Below are 17,377 nucleotides of genomic sequence, written 5' to 3'. Positions count from 1 at the left end.
GGTTGATCTTCATCCTTCCTTAAAGACGTGGAGACCAATGGTCCAGGAAAAAGCTCCGGGGAGGGACTTGATTTCAGTGCTGGTGGAGTTGGCAGGAGCCCAGCACCGATCAGAAGACCTAACCTGTCCTTTGCCTCCAGTGATGCGCAGACCCCACTGCTGGGGGGACAAACCTACTGTCTTCACAGGCTCTTGTGAAGATTGGTGCGGCCCCTCAGACAGAGCAAAGAATCCAGCACATGCCCTCATTTTATACAACACTTGTCAGTGACTGCAGCGGCCGGGCGGTTGTGGGGAGAAGGGGTGTCTTCTGAGTTACGTTTTATGAGCCCCTCCCTATAGAGCTGCGTGGTCTCCGGGGTGTGGGAATCACTAGCGGATGAGAGAGGGTACACCAAGGAGATAATCTCATTGAAATTCATTTGTGCCTGCTTAGTTTAACTAATGATTTGTTATCTAGTGGAATGTAATAAATATGTAGCATCACATTTGCCTACAGATGGCAAATTAATAGGTCAGTTCCTTGTCAACAAAACAGAAAGCAATTATCTATTTTATTTAACTTTCTAGCTGATTTGCATTTTTGTAGAACTGCCATCTGTTTGAAAGATGCTTTAAAGATAATATAAAGCCTTTCCCCAAAAATTACCCAGTTAGCAAAATACCATAACATCTCCTTTTTCCCCAACAGAAGAAGTGCTAAGCATGCTTCCCCTTCCTAAATAAGCGGCCTTACAGTTAAGTACATATTCAGCTGCTGTGACCGTTCTCCTGCTGGGGGACCAGAACACAAGGCTTGCAGGTCACTGACTTGTGAAAACACTTGTGCTTATTTTATCTTCAAATGGATTGTTAAAAGGAAGTCAAAGGGTCACCTCACCTCGGCGCAGTAGGCGTCATTGTGTCCCACCCTTTCGGTTTGTCTATTACTGTTCCTATCCTTTTGGGCGCCCTAATTTGAAGAGCCACTGGAGCTCTCTCTTCTGACTTAGAGATGTTTCTGTTTGACTCTCTTACTGTGTGACCATTGAGCGATTATCTAATTGCAAAATCCTAGACATTGCCTATAGTTGGTCCAAAGACATTTTAGTTGGGTTCAAAAAGACATGAGAGGGCGCCTGGGTGGCTCAGTTGGTTAAGCGACTGCCTTTGGCTCAGGTCATGATCCCAGAGTCCTGGGATCGAGTCCCGCATCGGGCTCCCGGCTCGGCGGGGAGCCTGCTTCTCCCTCTGTCCCTATCCCCTCTCATGCTGTTTCTCTCTCTCTCTCAAATAAATAAATAAATAAATAATAAAAAAAAAGACATGAGAAAAATTAACCTCAAATTGGAGACATAAAGAAGGTGTCCCAAGCTGATTTTTGAGAAAACAGAGGTCTGACAGGGTGACGTTTGTAGACCTACATTAACTTGGGAGACAAATGATTTTTTTGTTTGTGTTCTGTGGGCCAAGCTGAACTGTGTTTTAACTGCTATTGATTTTATGTGAATTTCTTCTTGTAGCACTCAGACGCGTGAGTGACTAGAGACTAGTCTAGTTTGGAGACCAGGATCGTGGCACGAGCCAGCCCTCATCTTTGCTCTGAAATGCAGGTTGCCGGTGGGTTCTGCCACCAGGAGGAGACAGGCTGTGCGTGACGCCCTATGGGGAGAATCCAGGGACCCCCAGACACATTATTCCCGGGACGCTGCTTTCTCAGCACAGACAGCCCCATGGGAAAGTCGCCGCGAGCGAGACCGTCTCAGCGCTGGTGACAGTGGCGGGAACGTCTCCAGCCCACAGTACCCGATGCAAGCGTTAGACAGTACTTTTGTCGTGAAGACGTCTACCCACGGCTGGTTTTATTCATTTTTAACCGACCGTGTGTTGTCGTCTTGACAGCTACCTGGCTCGACATCTAGAAGCCACCGATCTGGTGGGATTCCCGGCTTCTGCTCTTCCTATGAAGAAACGAAGTAAGAAGGGCAGGGAGGTCAGGGAAGGGACCCTCTGAGAGACCTCCGGTCCACTCTCCTCCAGGCACAGCTACGGGAAGTAAGGTCCAGGGCTTGCTCGAGGCCGTTAGGGACTGCAGGTCTGTGCCTGCACAAAACCCACATGTTGGACCCTCAGCCCCGAAGTGATGGGTCACGAGGTGGGGCCTTCGGGGGTGATGAGGTCGTGGGGGGGGGCCCCTGTGGTGGGATTAGTGTCCTTCTAACGGAGTCCCCGGGAGCCCCTCCACACGGCTGCCCGGAGCCGGGAAGCAGCTCTCTGCAGACCCCAGACCTGCCAGCACCTTGATCCCCGAGTTCCAGCCTCCAGACCGCGAGAATCCAGTTTCTGGGGTATCTGAGCCCCCAGGCCGTGGTTCTCTGTTCCGGCAGCCCTGACGGACCGACGCACGGCCCTACAGAGGCCCGAGGGGCTGAGTTGCAGAGGACGGGTAGGCATTCACTCCTGGGTGGGAATCTGGGGAGAGTCTCCTTTCTTGCTGCAGAGATTTTCTCCAAGCTTCTCAGAGCAGCCCGGGACATGCGTGCCGTCGAGGGCGTGAAGGGTTCCAGCGACCGCAGCCGCGGGCAGGCGTCAGGCCCGTCTACACCCACAAACTTCCACTGAACGAAGGAAAGTCACAGGAGTGAAAGTTTCCGGAATCCACCTCAATCGTTAATCCCACCAGGGACAAGATGGATAACTTCCCTGCAGCAGAAAGACATCCACTCTTAAAAAATAGGGAAGAAGAGCTTGTGTTGCATCGTTATTTTTTTCCTCTTTCAACTCAATTTCTTACCGTCAGTAGAGGGAAGAACAAAAGCAAGATCAATGTGGATTAATTAGACAAGCCAGACTGGATCTTTCCCGTCAATGTCAAGTGCGAGCTTTCTGTTCTAAGCAGAAAGGCTCAAAGGCAATTGAGAATAGAACTAACACAAAAGTAGCACAATGTAATGTTTACTCTTAAGATGTAGGGTGAGTGCTGAAAGGACAAGGTGCTTGAGCATGAATGAACGGTTTATCTAACAAAATAACAGCCCTGCAGGGCCCCGTTTCCTGGGACGACTAAAATCTTTGCAAATCTGTCCCGTCTTTCATTAATGATCACCCACCTACGTAAAAAGATTTATTTTTATGTAACTTCCAGTATTTATTTAAAATGAGATGACAGTTGGGGCACCTGGGGGCTCAGTTGGTTGAGCTTCCGACTCTTGATTTCGGTTCAGGTCATGATCTCAGGGTCGTGAGATCGAGCCCCGTGTCGGGCTCCACGTTCAGCTCAGAGTCAGCTTGGGATTCTCTCTCCCTCTCTGCCTTTGCCGCCCTCCCTCTCACTCATGCTCTCTTTCTCTCTCTCTAAAATAAATAAGTAAATCTTCTAAAAAAATGAGATGACAATAAATGGAATTTGTGGGCCAATAACGTGTTTGTGTGCACCGAGTGTAACATATGTAGAAGGCACAAAATGAAACTTGCATAAAAAATTCCTTCCTTTTTCTCTGCCTCTGATCTTCTACAAGTGACCAAAGCCCCAAATTGGCTTGAAAGTCTAAAAAATCTATTTTGACCTGATTATTGGTCATTCATTCTTTTGGCAAATATTCATCGAGTACTTGAGGACATGCAGGCTAGTGGGGGCATGTCCTTGGGGGAGAGGATGAGCCCAGCTCGCTCCAGCAGCGTGTCCGGAGAGAGCCGGCATTCCCACGGCCTGGATAGCAGGACGGCGGCAGGAATGGCTGAGCCACCAGCCCTGCAGACCTTTCTGGGTGGCTCGGTCGAGGATCGAACACTAGTTAGTGCCTTTCCGCACCCGAATCACCTGAAGACCACAGGCCGCTCACTCTTGAAGGCCTGTGGACAGATCTTACATTTCTCTGTAACAATGCTGGGCCTTCCGAGTTCTCCCTTCGCGATCACGGTGGAGTGCACCTGTCTTCACCTGAGGGATGCGTGTGCAGAACCACACCTCAGACCCTTGGGAAACTCATTTACTTGGAGACTTGGGACCACACATTTCAGAAATGAGAAGAGAAACACTCATGGCATGAAAGCCATGCCATCCGGTGTGGTTTCCCACATTTGCAGTCACTCAACCTCCTCCAGTCTGGGACCGTGGTAACATTCACACGTTTGGTCATCTGGCGCCAGTTTTGCCAACCCCCTCCTTGTGCTCGTCTGGACGGGTGCAGGGCTGCGCACGTGGTGACTGGTTGGATGTGTCCGGTTGCCGGTGGTGACGCTCTCAACAGCATTGATGATGTGTGTGTTCGTCCCGTGTTCCCTTCCCTATTTGAAGTTCTTCTGTAGCTCATGTGGGACTAAATGAGAAGTGGGAAGGAGTGTTCAGTCAATGTTCAATTCATTTCACTTCATCCATCCATTCATTTATCCAACACACACGAGCTGATGCTCAGCTCTGTGCCCAATGCCACGGACTTCCTTAATCCGAAGTAGAGATTAATGTCTTTATTTAGACTTTCAGATTGGTCAGTCTGAAGAGGGTGTCCTTCAGGATCGGTGGAAGTTGGTATGGAGGAGACTCCCCCAGCCAATGGAGGTCCTCGCTTGCATGATGCCACGGAGCAGGGGTCTGCGGGCCACTCGTATGAGAGGGACGAGGGACAAGAGTGTCAGAAGGACTAGAGCCACGCCCGCATTCAAGCCACCCTGCGGTAGAAAAGTGGTCGCCTTCAGCTGTCTGAAATTCCTGGGCCAATGGAAATTTAGCTCTCCCTCACCTTGTACAGCCAACCACAACACTGAGTCTCGGGCTCCTGGCTCTTTCCTAAGAAAGTAACTCATTACACGAAACAATTACAGTAAAAGGAAGACAAAGTCAGTTTTGACCTGGGAGAGCTGAGGTCAGCCCCGTAAGTCTGTTTGGTGATATCTTTGTCCTTCATCATTTCATTTTGTTGGTGTTAGATCTGCTTGGAGCTCCTAGAAACATGCGGTGAAGGGAGATTAGTCGTCTTCAGCTTTAATTCAACATTTATGGATCCACAGACAGGTGTGGACCCCTGGGGACGAGGGGACACCTAAGGTTCGTCCCGCTGGTTCTCATTTCCCGCACCATAAAAACGAGGGTAAGGACAAGACCAACTACTCCAACAGGGGTTGGAATGCTCCCCCAGCTCAGGGCCCACGTGGGCGGGGAACCCGGTTTTTACCGCTTGCGGGTCTGCTCCCGAGAGGAGCAGGGAGAGGGACAGCACACAGGCGCCCTTCGCTCTCTGCGGCAGCAGCTGGCCTCAGACAGGAAATCCCACTTCATCTTCCGACAGAGCCTCTGTCACAACTTTCCCACGCCTATTTTCTGGCAATAGCTTTCCTCCTTTGTGAATATGCTGCAGTCCCACACAGTAGGGAGATGCTAAGGAAGTTTCCTCTTTAATGAGCAAGTTAGGATTTTTGGGATGACTTAGAATGCTGTTTTCTTAAAGACGCAAACAGTAGGAATCGCCCGGGAAGATGCACCCTGGCCTGGGCGGTATTTAGTTCAGGTCACGTCCAGAGACGTGCACAGGAGGGACGTCCATGAAAAGCCCGTCATGTTTCTGGTCACTTTTCCCCTGCATGGGCAGGTTATTTATAAGTCCTGAATATTAAACTTAAGGGTACAAATGAAGGAAATCCCGTAACCAGCAAAGTGTGGACACACGAAGAGTAGGATGACGAACAATGGTGTCTCCACATCCATGTGTGTCTGGTGGCACAGACCTTGGTCATGTTTAATGTTGGTGTTTGCTTGGGAGGATGAGGCCGGCCCGACGGAGGGTGGAACAAGCGTCTATTTTAGGAGACGGGGCTGGAAGGCCCGTCAGGAGGCACCCGGGCTCTCCTGTGCAGGGACCCTCGCGAGCGCTGGGGAGGGTCCCCGATGCCTGTGGGGCTTTCATCGAGGCACCTGCCCGTGAGAACAGCCCCGCCTGTTGTGGGATGTCTGCCTTCTGGCCACAGGAGGGGAGGGCCAGCCAAGCGGCTCGAGAATGACCTGGGCACAGATGCCGGCTCCCTGCCTCCTGTGGGCCTCAGTTTCCTCATCGGCAAACTGGGATAGTTCCACAGCCTTCAGTCACCAGGGGGCTGGGACACACTAGCGAGTGCACAGCAGGGCTTAGCCCGCCACACACGTGTCTTCCTTCTGATCTCCTTGCTCCCTCTGTCTCTCTGTCTGTCTCTCTGTCTCTCTCTGGTGGAAAGTTGTCCTGAGCCCCAGGCGGCTCCTGCTCAGCAGGACTCAGAGACAGACGGACGTGGGGCAGGCTCGGGAACTGTCCCACGTCGTCCTCACAGGGCCCGCCCACAACCTCCAACGGGACTAGCCGTTGGGTTACTGGAAGCAAAGGACAGCAGGGGCAGTGGAGGGACACGCTCAGTGAGCTGAAGGTAAAGCCAGTCAAGAATCTCATATTCTCAGAGAAGCAGAGCATTGTCGCTAGCAGGATCACCTTCCACGGTACACGCGGAGGCTCTTCGGGCTGAGCGCAAGTGGCACCAGACAGAATTCAAATTCACCTGATACGGCAGAGTGCTACTAGAGGTTATTGCGTGGATAATTTAACAGATGGTACCAGGCATATTTCTCCCCCTTTCTTCTCTTAACTGATTTAAGAATAATTGTGTTAGATAATATGTGTAGAATTGTATTACTTGGTTGTATCATATGGAAATGTAATATACTTGAAAACAGCCCCTGGGGGAGGTGGACGTTGGAGAGACAGAATGACAGAGGGGGCATCCACAGCACAGGAAGCAGTGAGCGAGTCAGAATGGCCAATGGGAACTTTAACGTGGCAAATTGTGTAAATATATATTTGCTCTTTCTCCCTTCAGCTTAAAATTATATAAAATAATAATTATGACAATGTCTTGCTGCGTTTGAGACCACAACAGCATGGGAATGCGGTCTGGGGAGTGCCGCTGAGCCAGCTGATGTTCTGTCCCGTGCAGGAGCCCGGTTAGTCCAACTCTGACGTAGACCCTGGTGTCGGGATGTATGCAGTAAGCCCCGGGACAACCACTCAGAAAACAACTCAATAGCACAGTAAAATACTCATACTGCTGTGTCAGGGAAGAGCCGCTGAATGCAGAAGAAGGTGGTACAGGATGGGGGTGGGAGGGGGGAGCAGGACTCGCGGAGGATGGAGCGTGGTGGTGGTCGCGGATCCAACCACGCCAACAGTAACACTGCATGTGAGTCACTTGACCAGCTCATCGGGACTCAGAGGTGACCAGTCTGGACAGAGGGAGGCAGATACTCACATGTATGTGAGTCCACACTGCAACCAGGTTCATATCCACACATGCACACACACACTGTCTACAGGGGCCCAGTGGGGAGCCGGGAAACGCAACCATGAGAGAGATGGGGAGGCTGTACCAACATCGGGACAAAACAGACTTTGAAGCAGAAAATGTTCCCAGAGATAAGATGGGGCATTTTATAATAATAAAAGGGTCGATTCATAAGGAAGATATAACAATTTTAAGCTTACATGTGCTTAATAGTGGGACCCCAAAGGCATGAACTTGACAGAATTGAAGGGGAAAGAGACAATTTAACAACAGCTTCTAGAGACTCCAATACCTACTTCCAGCAATTAATGAGACAGCCAGGCTGAAGATCAACAGGGAAACACAAGACTGGGATCATACTTTATTTTATTTATTTATTTTTTAAAGATTTTATTTATTTATTTGACAGAGAGAGACACAGTGAGAGAGGGAACACAAGCAGGGGGAGTGGGAGAGGGAGAAGCAGGCTTCCTGGGGAGCAGGGAGCCCGATGCGGGGCTGGATCCCAGGACCCTGGGATCATGACCTGAGCTGAAGGCAGATGCTTAATGACTGAGCCACCCAGGCACCCTGGGATCATACTTTAAACCCACTCGACCTACCTGATGTCCACAGGACCCGCCATCAAACAGCAGAGGGCGCGGTTGGGCATGTGAGACGCTCTCCAGTGGGAACTGTGTGGTGCACCATGAAATACACTCCAGTACACACGATGGAATGGAAACATATTAAATCTGAACTAAATAATTCACAAATGTGGACACTAAACAACACATCCTAAATAACCAGTGGGTCAAAGAGTAAACCCCAAGGGAAATTAGAAACCGCCTGAGCTGAATGAGCATGTTAGCATTACGGGAGGTGGTCAAAGCTGTGCTCAAAGGGAAAATCATAGCTTTAAGTGCCTATACTAAGAAAACACCTCAAATCAACAACCTTTCACCTTAAGAAACTAGAAGAGAACAGCAAGCCCAAATCCAGCAGAAGGAAGGAAATCAGATTAAAGCAGAAATAAATGAAGTCGGGATTAGAACAATAGAGAAATCAACACAACCAGAAGCTGTTTCTTTGAAAACACTGATAGAATCACAATCCTGTAGCAAGTCTGACTAAGGAGAAAAGAAAACCGCTAGGTTACCAAAGTCGGGGGAAATGTGGGGAGGGACGTCTTATACAAATAATGACCTTATAAATGTGAAAGACGATTAGAACTGAGTACTCTCAACAATCGCATGCCAGTGAAGTTAAGCAAATGGATAAATTCCTAGAGAAACACAAATACGGAAACTGACTCAAGAGGACAGAGAAAATCTGAATAGATATAAAACAAGTAGAAATACTAATAACGTAGAAACTCCAGAGAGCTGCCCCGGTGGCTTCCCGCTGACATTTAAACGCTTCACAAACTCTGCCAAAGAGTTGAGGAGGAGTGAACCCTCCCCAGCTCGTCACCACCCCGACGCCAACACGGGGCAGACGGCCCGAGCCCATGGCCACAGACCGAGGGCCGCTCTGAACACAGACGCAGAAATCGCCACCCCCCATGCAGATGAGAGCCCACGTGAGGTGGATCCTAAAGGTGAGTAAACAGGATTTACGCCAGCCGCGTGTGTCTGGCTCAACTGCAATCAATGTAATAAAGGACAAAAGCAGTGTCCTTTTGCATCTCGATGGATGCAGAAAAGAATTTTGACAAAATCCAACACTGTTTCACCATTAAAAAATACTCATGAAACTAGCAGGACAAGGAGACTTCTTACAGCCTGACCCTTCTATTTATGGTGAGTTGACTATTGACAAGGGGCCAAGACAAGTCCCAGGAAAGGACAGTCTTTCAAAGTGATGGTGCGATGTTCCCGTACAAAAGAACGGTGTCAGGCCTTTCCCTTACCCTGTGCACAAAACTACACATGGACCCCGGACCTAAGTGTGGGGACTGAAGGCTAAGGTTTCTCTTAGGAGAAAACAGGTGTTCATCTTCATGACCTTTGGTCAGACGATGGTTTCTTAGATTTGACACCAAAAGCACGGCAACAAAAGAGAAATTGGATGTTAAAACTAAAACTTTCCATTGCAAATGATCTGAACAAAGTAAGATAACCCAAGAAGAATGGGAGAAAATATTTGGAAATCATGTATCTAATGTGGGACTGATACTCAAAATACTAAAGAACTTATCTAACATCATAATAAAAACACAAAAAAGCCCGTTATAAATTAGCCAAGGATTTGAATGAACGTGCCCTCAAGAAGACAGACAAATGGCCAATAAGCCACGAAAAGATGTTGGGCTTTGTCAGCCATCAGGGAAATGCAAACCCACACTGAGCTGTCCCTCCAACATGCTAGGACGGCTGTGACCGAGGACACAGACATCACGTATTGTCAGAGACGTGGGGGAATGGGACCCACTGAGATGAAAAACCAGTGAAGCTGCTCACGTTGCTACAAGAACGTAACATGGCGCCACCACCTTGGAGAACAGCCTAGTGTTCCCCAGTAGTAAACGCAGAACGACCGCGAGACCCACAAGTTCCCCCCAGGTGCACACGCTCGAGAAATGACACCTATGTCCACACAAGACCTGTCCACGAACGCTCACAGCAGCATCACTGCTAATGACCCGACGTGGACACGAGCCACACGGTATCATCCACCCAGCACTGCGGCCCCAGGAGCTGTAAACCATAGAGCCTGCTTCTTGCCCATCTGGGTGCTGGACGACCGGGATCAGGTGTGGGTTTGGCCAGGTGGCAGACACCTGCGGTGAGTGGGGCAGAGAGGCTGGCTCGCTCGGGGGCTCTCCCCGGGGCACTGATCCCTCCCTCACGGTCTCATCACCACCCTCGGGTCACACCTGCTCACACCAGCACCCGAGGTTAGGCTTCCACGTGGACAGTGGGTGAGGATGCCAGTGCTCAGACCACGGCAGGGGGTTACAAGGGTGCCTCCGTCATGTGGGGCTACATGCAGAAAGAATCCCTTCTGTTCTCACCATGTGGCCCCACCACCTGGGAGACCTTACTGGACCCCAGGAAAGCATGCTGAGCAGAACGCATTTGGGCTGACCTGTGCATCCCTCCAAACCTCACTGCACCGTGCAGCCAGGCGCCCCTGCGCTCAGTCAGGGTATTGATGACATGATGCTTGTTCTGGGCCAGGCCGTGGAGGCCTTCACCTGTATCCACTCACCTGAGCCCCAGTAGCCCTCACCTCGCATGTGGGTACCGGACCCTGCATGGCTTGCCCAGGATCCCGGGACTCACAGGTCACTCAGCCCCATTTGGGCACAGCTCTGGCTCTGGGGCACGTGCTCCCAATGCTGTCCGTGGGCTCCTCCACGGGGGAAAGCCTGTTCCTCTGAGTTTCCCACCTGGGTCCATGTCCCCAGCTTTGCTTGTCATGATGGTGTTCCTGCTTTATGCGGGCACTGTGGGGACAGCCAGCACACGGCTCTAGGGCGCTTCCAAAGCAGGGGTCCCCAGTGGCTGGAGCGGCTGTGGCCCTGTGTGAGTGAGCCTCCAGCTTCTCAGGGTTCCTGCTTGGAGGGGTCAACAATCACACTGTGGACGCACAGGGTGGTTCACTGTGTGTGTGCGTGTGCACAGGTGTGCGTGTGTGCATGTGTGTACTGTATGCATGTGTGCGGGTACCGTGTGCATGTGTGTGCGTACCATGTGCACGTGTGTGCATGTGTGTGGGTACCGTGTGCACGTGTGCGTGCATGTGCATGCATGTGTGTGGGTACTGTGTGCATGTGTGTGGGTACCGTGTGCGTGTGTGCATGTGTGTGGGTACCGTGTGCATGTGTGTGGGTACCGTGTGTGCATGTGCGTGCATGTGTGTGGGTACCGTGTGCATGTGTGCGTGCATGTGTGTGCATGTGTGTGGGTACCGTGTGTGCATGTGCGTGCATGTGTGTGGGTACCGTGTGCATGTGTGCGCATGTGTGTGGGTATCGTGTGCATGTGTGTGCATGTGTGTGGGTACCGTGTGCATGTGTGCGTGCATGTGCATGCATGTGTGTGGGTACCGTGTGCATGTGTGTGCATGTGTGTGAGTACCATGTGCATGTGTGCGTGCATGTGCATGCATGTGTGTGGGTACCGTGTGCATGTGTCCGTGCATGTGCGTGCATGTGTGTGGGTACCGTGTGCATGTGTGTGCATGTGTGGGTACCGTGTGCATGTGTGCGTGCATGTGTGTGGGTACCGTGTGCGTGTGTGCATGCGTGTGGGTACCGTGTGCATGTGTGCGTGCATGTGCGTGCATGTATGTACCATGTGTGCATGCACATATGTGCACCGTGTGTGCCAGCTTATTTCTGAAAGCACAGACAGGCCCTATCACTGTGTCCCTGCCTGGATCTGGGGCTGCAGTTGGGGGCACCTTTCCATGAACACTGTTCTCACGCCCAGTAACTGAGTTGCTTTTGTGTGAGCTTCACATCATGTCCACGACCTCATCACAGCCTTTCTGCAGAGAAATGAGTGGCTCTGGGCGCGTGTTCATGCACACTGGCTTCAGCTCTCCTGTGCATTTCCCAATAAAACAGCAATCACAGAACCATAAGCTGGAGGACAGGTATAGGATTGTTGCAAGATCTCTTGTTAAACTGACTTGTAGTTCTTCTTACCGAAGCCCGGTTGACAGCTGGCTGCACTCTCGTTCCCGGAACCGCCGTGGGCGCTGGGGTCTTGCGGCCCCCAGGCCCCTACTTCTCCCCCGCTGTGTCCCCTCACACCCGCTGCACCCCCTCCCCCCGCCTCCGGCACCGGGGTCACACTCTGCTGAAAGGACGGAGGGCCCACAGCACATGGCTGGGAGCCTGTTCTTGCTGAAGTGTGTCCCGGGGCATGATGGCAGTAGGGCGCGTACCCTGGTCCACCCCAGTGTGCACCACACCCTGTAGGATGTTCCAGGTGATCAGGGGAAAGCCTGTGGGTATAACTTAGCTGAGCAGGTGCAGATCTGTGCCGGGCATGTTTCCGCTGAAGGGGGCTGTCTCCGCTTCTGAAAACAGAAATGAGTCTTGTCACAAAGACGTCAGGATCTGCAGGGAGAAGCCGCCACTGGGAAAAATGGCCCCCAAGGCTGTTACACGGGAGCCATGGTGTAAGGAGACAGCGAGCGTCCGTGAACACAGGCCAGCCGCACGCGGACGAGCTGGAGCCACCTGCCAGTCTTCATGCGAGGCAAGGCCTCCACGGACAGTGCAAACTCGCATGCCCCTCTGCTCACCCAGGACACCCTGTGGGCTTCCTGCACACCCACCGGCCCCCACATCAGCTGGGCACCCCGCAATTCTGTCCACCCAGGGTTCCTGCAGTCCCCAGGCCGGGGGCTCCGTCCCCCAGGCCGCCCCACCCCATACGCCAGCCGCAGGGGCTCCCGGCCCGCGTGGCTCTACACCGGGGTTCCCACGGCCCCGTCCTCGGGTGCAGTGACTCGCTCCAGGGCTCCCAGAGCCCACACACGGGCGTGTGCCGGCTTATTCCAGAACCCAGGATATGATGAAGGATACAGATGAGCAGCCAGATGAAGACGCACGTAGGGTGAGGTCTGGGAGGACCCCTCGTGGAGCTGGGGGCATCACCCTCTCCACACCTAACATGTTCACCCACCTGGAGGCTCCCCGAGTCCCCCACTGTTGGGAATTTTATGGGGGTTCCTCACGTGGGCGTGATGGAGCATGAACTCCATCTCCAGCTCCTCTCCCTCCTCGGAGGATGTGGGATGCGGCTGGAGGTTCCACGCTTCTGACCGCGACCCGGGGCTTCTGCCGAGCAGCCCCCAGCCTGAAGCTATGCCCAGTCACCTCATTCGAACAAACGTGCTCCTCCCACCCAGGAAGTTGCAAGGGGTTTGGGGGCTCCGCGCCAGGAGCTGGGAGATGAAGACTAGAATATGATTATTTTTACATCACAGAAGGTCTGGTGGCTGGGGAGCAGCTGGTCTGGAGCAGACCCTGGTGTGTGTGCTGGGAGGTCACCTTCTCCAACGGACGCTTCCCTGGACAGAACGCAGCCACCCCCTACTCACGCCCCGTCCACACCAACCAACAAGCACGCCTGCGTCTGGCTCACCCGTCACCTTATGTAAACCGACCTCCGAAGCTTGCACACGACAGGGGTGGTTTGTAAGTCATCCTGCTGAACTGTCTCATTTTGGATTAGTGGATCTTAGCCGAAGAGGTTGGCACACATGAAAGAAGTTCACTGACCAGCTTGACTCAAAGTTACAAAACGAGACATTATCACTGAAGAGCTGCTGTCCATAAACATCACAGAATAGGTCAAAGAGTGAACAGACAGTGTTTACACTTTGAAAACCCAGTGTATGCAAACACATTAGCTGCTCACATAGATGAGACAAAGCATGTGCCCAAATAAACAGGCTGTTTCTACGAGAATAAGTCCTGAGTATTAAGCATGTTGACTTTGCCTTAAAGCGTCGGCACGCGGGCTTGGCTGTCCCTGCAGACCAGATTGCCGCTGGCTTGCCCGCGTCTGTGAAGTGAGAGTCATCAGCCGCAGTGCCATCGATGTTGTGACTGGGAAGGACATCTGGGACTCAGTTTACTCCCAAGGGGCTCCGGCCCTGACTGGCCTGCAGCCCCGAGTCTCTGACCGCCGCTCCGACCTCGGTGTACGCCGGAGACGGACCTAGCCGAGGTTGTCTGGGTGGACGCCGATCCCAGCATGGCTGGAGGGAAGACGCTTGCAAGCCGAGCGGAGAGGCCTGGACAGACCCTCCCTCAGAGCCCCCGGGGGGGGACCAAACCTGCCGGGACCCTCGTCGCTCCAGAACCGTGGGTCTGTGAATTTCTGCGGTGTAGGCCCCCTGGTGACGGCAGCCCTAGGACACCCACACACTTAGGGACACAGGTGTGCACTGCCGGGCCCCGCACTGACGGATGAAATCGGGAGCCCGTCCACGGAGCACCCGCTCCGTGCTCCCTACCGTTTGTCACGGAGCACCTCATCTATCTCTCCTCCGCGTAGAAACACACTTCACCCCTCCCCAAAAGACACAGCCGAGCTCCTCGCCATCTCTGCACTGAGATAAACAGGCTGTTTCCTCGGCCTTCAGGAGACCTGCACGATATTCTGCCCCAAACCTCAGGCGCAGGGACGCTCCTTCACGCCCCAGTGCCCAGAAACGGAGCAGCGGACACGTGCTCCCGCTGGGCCCCCTTCCATCACGTATAAATGGGGGGAGGACTTCGCAGAAAAATCGCAGTGTGGACGAAGCGGGGGTGACGGCCGTGAGGACGGGGTCTGGAAAACGCCAGCTCAGCGCCCTGGCAGGTGCCCCCTCACCCGGGGTCACCGACAACCTCTGACCAAACGCAGGGAAATGCGCTCCTGGGCATCTCGCAGCGTTGGCGTCCGGTCCTGGGCCGCCGTGCTGAGGGCTGGTTCCGGGCGCGTAAGCCAGACTCCAGACGCAGCCTCGCTTGCTTCTCCGGCGGGTCTCCTGCCAGGACCCTGCAGGCCGGCGCCCCCTCCACTCCCTGTGGGAGGAGGCCTCCGCTTAGTCCGTCCGTGGGGGCCTCGGCCTCTGCTGAAACTTGGGGCTGCCCCCCAGTCCGTGCTGCCCCAGAGCACAGCCCCTCCGTCCGGGGAGCCCCCACCCTCCGCCTGCGGTCACTCAGGCACAGGCTGCTCTGTCCGCCCTGGGAGGGCTTCGATCCCTGCACCGCGGGCTTGGGCCACCACCGCCTGTGGCTGTGACGCCTCGTCACCCTGACTCTGCCCTGGTCCGCGCTGCAGCCGAGCTGGGCTGGTGCAACGATGGTGTTGGGGTGCCTGGGCCGGGTGCGATTCCAGCCCGATCGCCGCCTCCCCTCCAGCCTCCCCCTCCTGGTCCAGTTTCTGCGCTCCTCAGCTCAGCTGCAGCTCCAGCGGAGGACGGGTCCCGCTCTCACGGCAACTGCGGACGCAGGGGCGCGTCTCACCCATGCGGGTGTCGATTCGGTGATGCACGGGATCCCGTGCCTGTGACACGCACTCCGGAGGCACCGTGGTCTCCAGGGGAGGAATCCACAGCACCGCAGGTCCTTCCGCGAGTCTGGAACCGCGAGTCTGGAACCGCGAGTCTGGAACCGCGAGTCTGGAAGCTGCAGCACCGCGGGTCCTTCCGCGAGGCTGGAACCGCGAGTCCTTCCGCGAGTCTGGAACCGCGAGTCTGGCTGTGTGAACGCCGCACCAAGGAGGCAGGCGCTCTGCTCGGGAGGAGCAGGGCTGCCGGGTGCATGCTCAGTACCAGGCTTGGGTGAGGACAGCCCCTCTCTGGGCTGCTTCCTGTCTTGTACTCAGCTCTGGGATTTCAGACTTTCTCAGGGGCCAAGACCTTGTTTCTACATAGCGAAGTCGTCTTGTGGTGGAAATTTCTGAATCATTTTTCAAAGTTAATGCTGTTGATGGTGTAGAATTTAAATTCTAGCCCGATCTCCTGGCCCATGGCGGTGAGCGCGTTTCCCCCGGTAAGAAGCACTGTTGCCCTGGTTACGCCCAAAGTCATGTCACCCTTCTGAGGGACAGGCTTCAGCAAGAACTCCCACTTCGGCCGAACGTGGTGGCACCCACAGAGGAAGGGCAGAGAGGCTGCGCCCTGTGCTCACGGCACATGGACTCCTGCAGAAGCACCTGATCTTGGCGCCCAGACTTGTGCTGCCCGCTCGCAGTTCTCCCCCAGGCCATCCCGAACCAGCGAGCCCGCTTGTCCCACGTGTGGCTTGTGTGGGGGAACTCGCTCCCCCTCCAGTCACAGCGCACACCACCTGCCACCTGCAGGAAGGTCAGCCCTGGGCGGAGGATGGGACTCTCCGCCCTCTGAGAGCTGTGTTTGCCGCCCGGGCTGCCCCTCACCTTCCGGGGGCCCCGTGGGAGCCCCAGCATGTTGGGAAGGTCTGTGGCCGCGGCCCAGCGGCTCCGGCTTCTCCACCTGATGGAGGCCGAGGGGCAGGTGCTCATCATACATCTCAGCACGATGCTGAGGGGAGCCGGTCCTTCCCCCAAAGGAGGCCTCTGGAGGCCAGTTTATCTGGAACGGAGGCAATGAGGGGGCAGCAGGATACGCACTGCCCTGGACCAGAGGCCCCGCGTCAGCCCAGCACCGGCACCAGCACTGGGCGTCTACACAGCAGGGTGCGCCCCACCGCTGCCCGCCCCTTCTGTGACACTCACTCACCGCCGTTCCCCGGGGCCGTGACACAAGCCAGTTCAGTGCCAGGCCCCCGCCTCGGCGCTGTGCGTCCCACGCGCGGTACCCAGGCTAAGAGGAGTTTTTCTGTTCCAGCCGAAGAGACTCCCATTGCGCTGTAATAATGCTGCCTGCCTCCGCCCCTTGGAGAGCTCCGGAGGTCCCCCCCCCCAGATGCCACGGCAGCTCACCCGAGCGCTTTTGTGCCCCGGCCACGCCGCTCACTCTTCCCCGATGCAGATTTCAATCTATAATGTTGGCATAAATAGCTTCCTAGAAGAATCCAAATGTAAATGAATGAAGCATGACTGGAAAAGCACTTTGCACCAAGAATGTAATTCAGAGCCTCCGGACACACGGGAAACATCAGACAGGTCATGTGTCCTTCGGGGGGAGCGACCGCCCCAGCTGGACGGCGGCGCCCAGACTGACAGGGTCCGCGGGGAGAAAGAAGCCGGTTCTGAATTCCCACCCCCGCCGTTTATGGGTGGTGTGACCTTCATGAAATTTCTTATTTCTTGAGCTTATGTTTCCCGTTAAAGTTCTCAAGAAGCTCAGAAGAACAATGAGGAGGAACATTTGACCGCAGTGCTCCAGCCTCCCCCCGCGGGGACTCACTGCGCCCTTGGGCTGCGACCCCGGGCCCGCTCCACGGAGGGAGAACCGATGCGCTCCGCAAACACGTGAGTGCAGAGCTGAGCCACACCGCGGACTCTTGCACAGAACTCCCGTGGGCGGAGCCTGCACAGGGGGCGCTCACGAAACCGCAGCGGATGCCGCGTTTTTATACCAAAATTAGGAACTCTTTATTCTGGCATTTTTCATTTTCATTTTCATTTTCCGGTTCAGCTCCGGAGCCGCTGACACATGAACCCAGACGGCAGAGGCTCCC

This window comes from Halichoerus grypus, chromosome 3, assembly GCF_964656455.1.
Source record: "Halichoerus grypus chromosome 3, mHalGry1.hap1.1, whole genome shotgun sequence".
Taxonomy (NCBI): Eukaryota; Metazoa; Chordata; class Mammalia; order Carnivora; family Phocidae; genus Halichoerus; species Halichoerus grypus.
Note: the sequence above shows the minus strand (reverse complement) of the source record.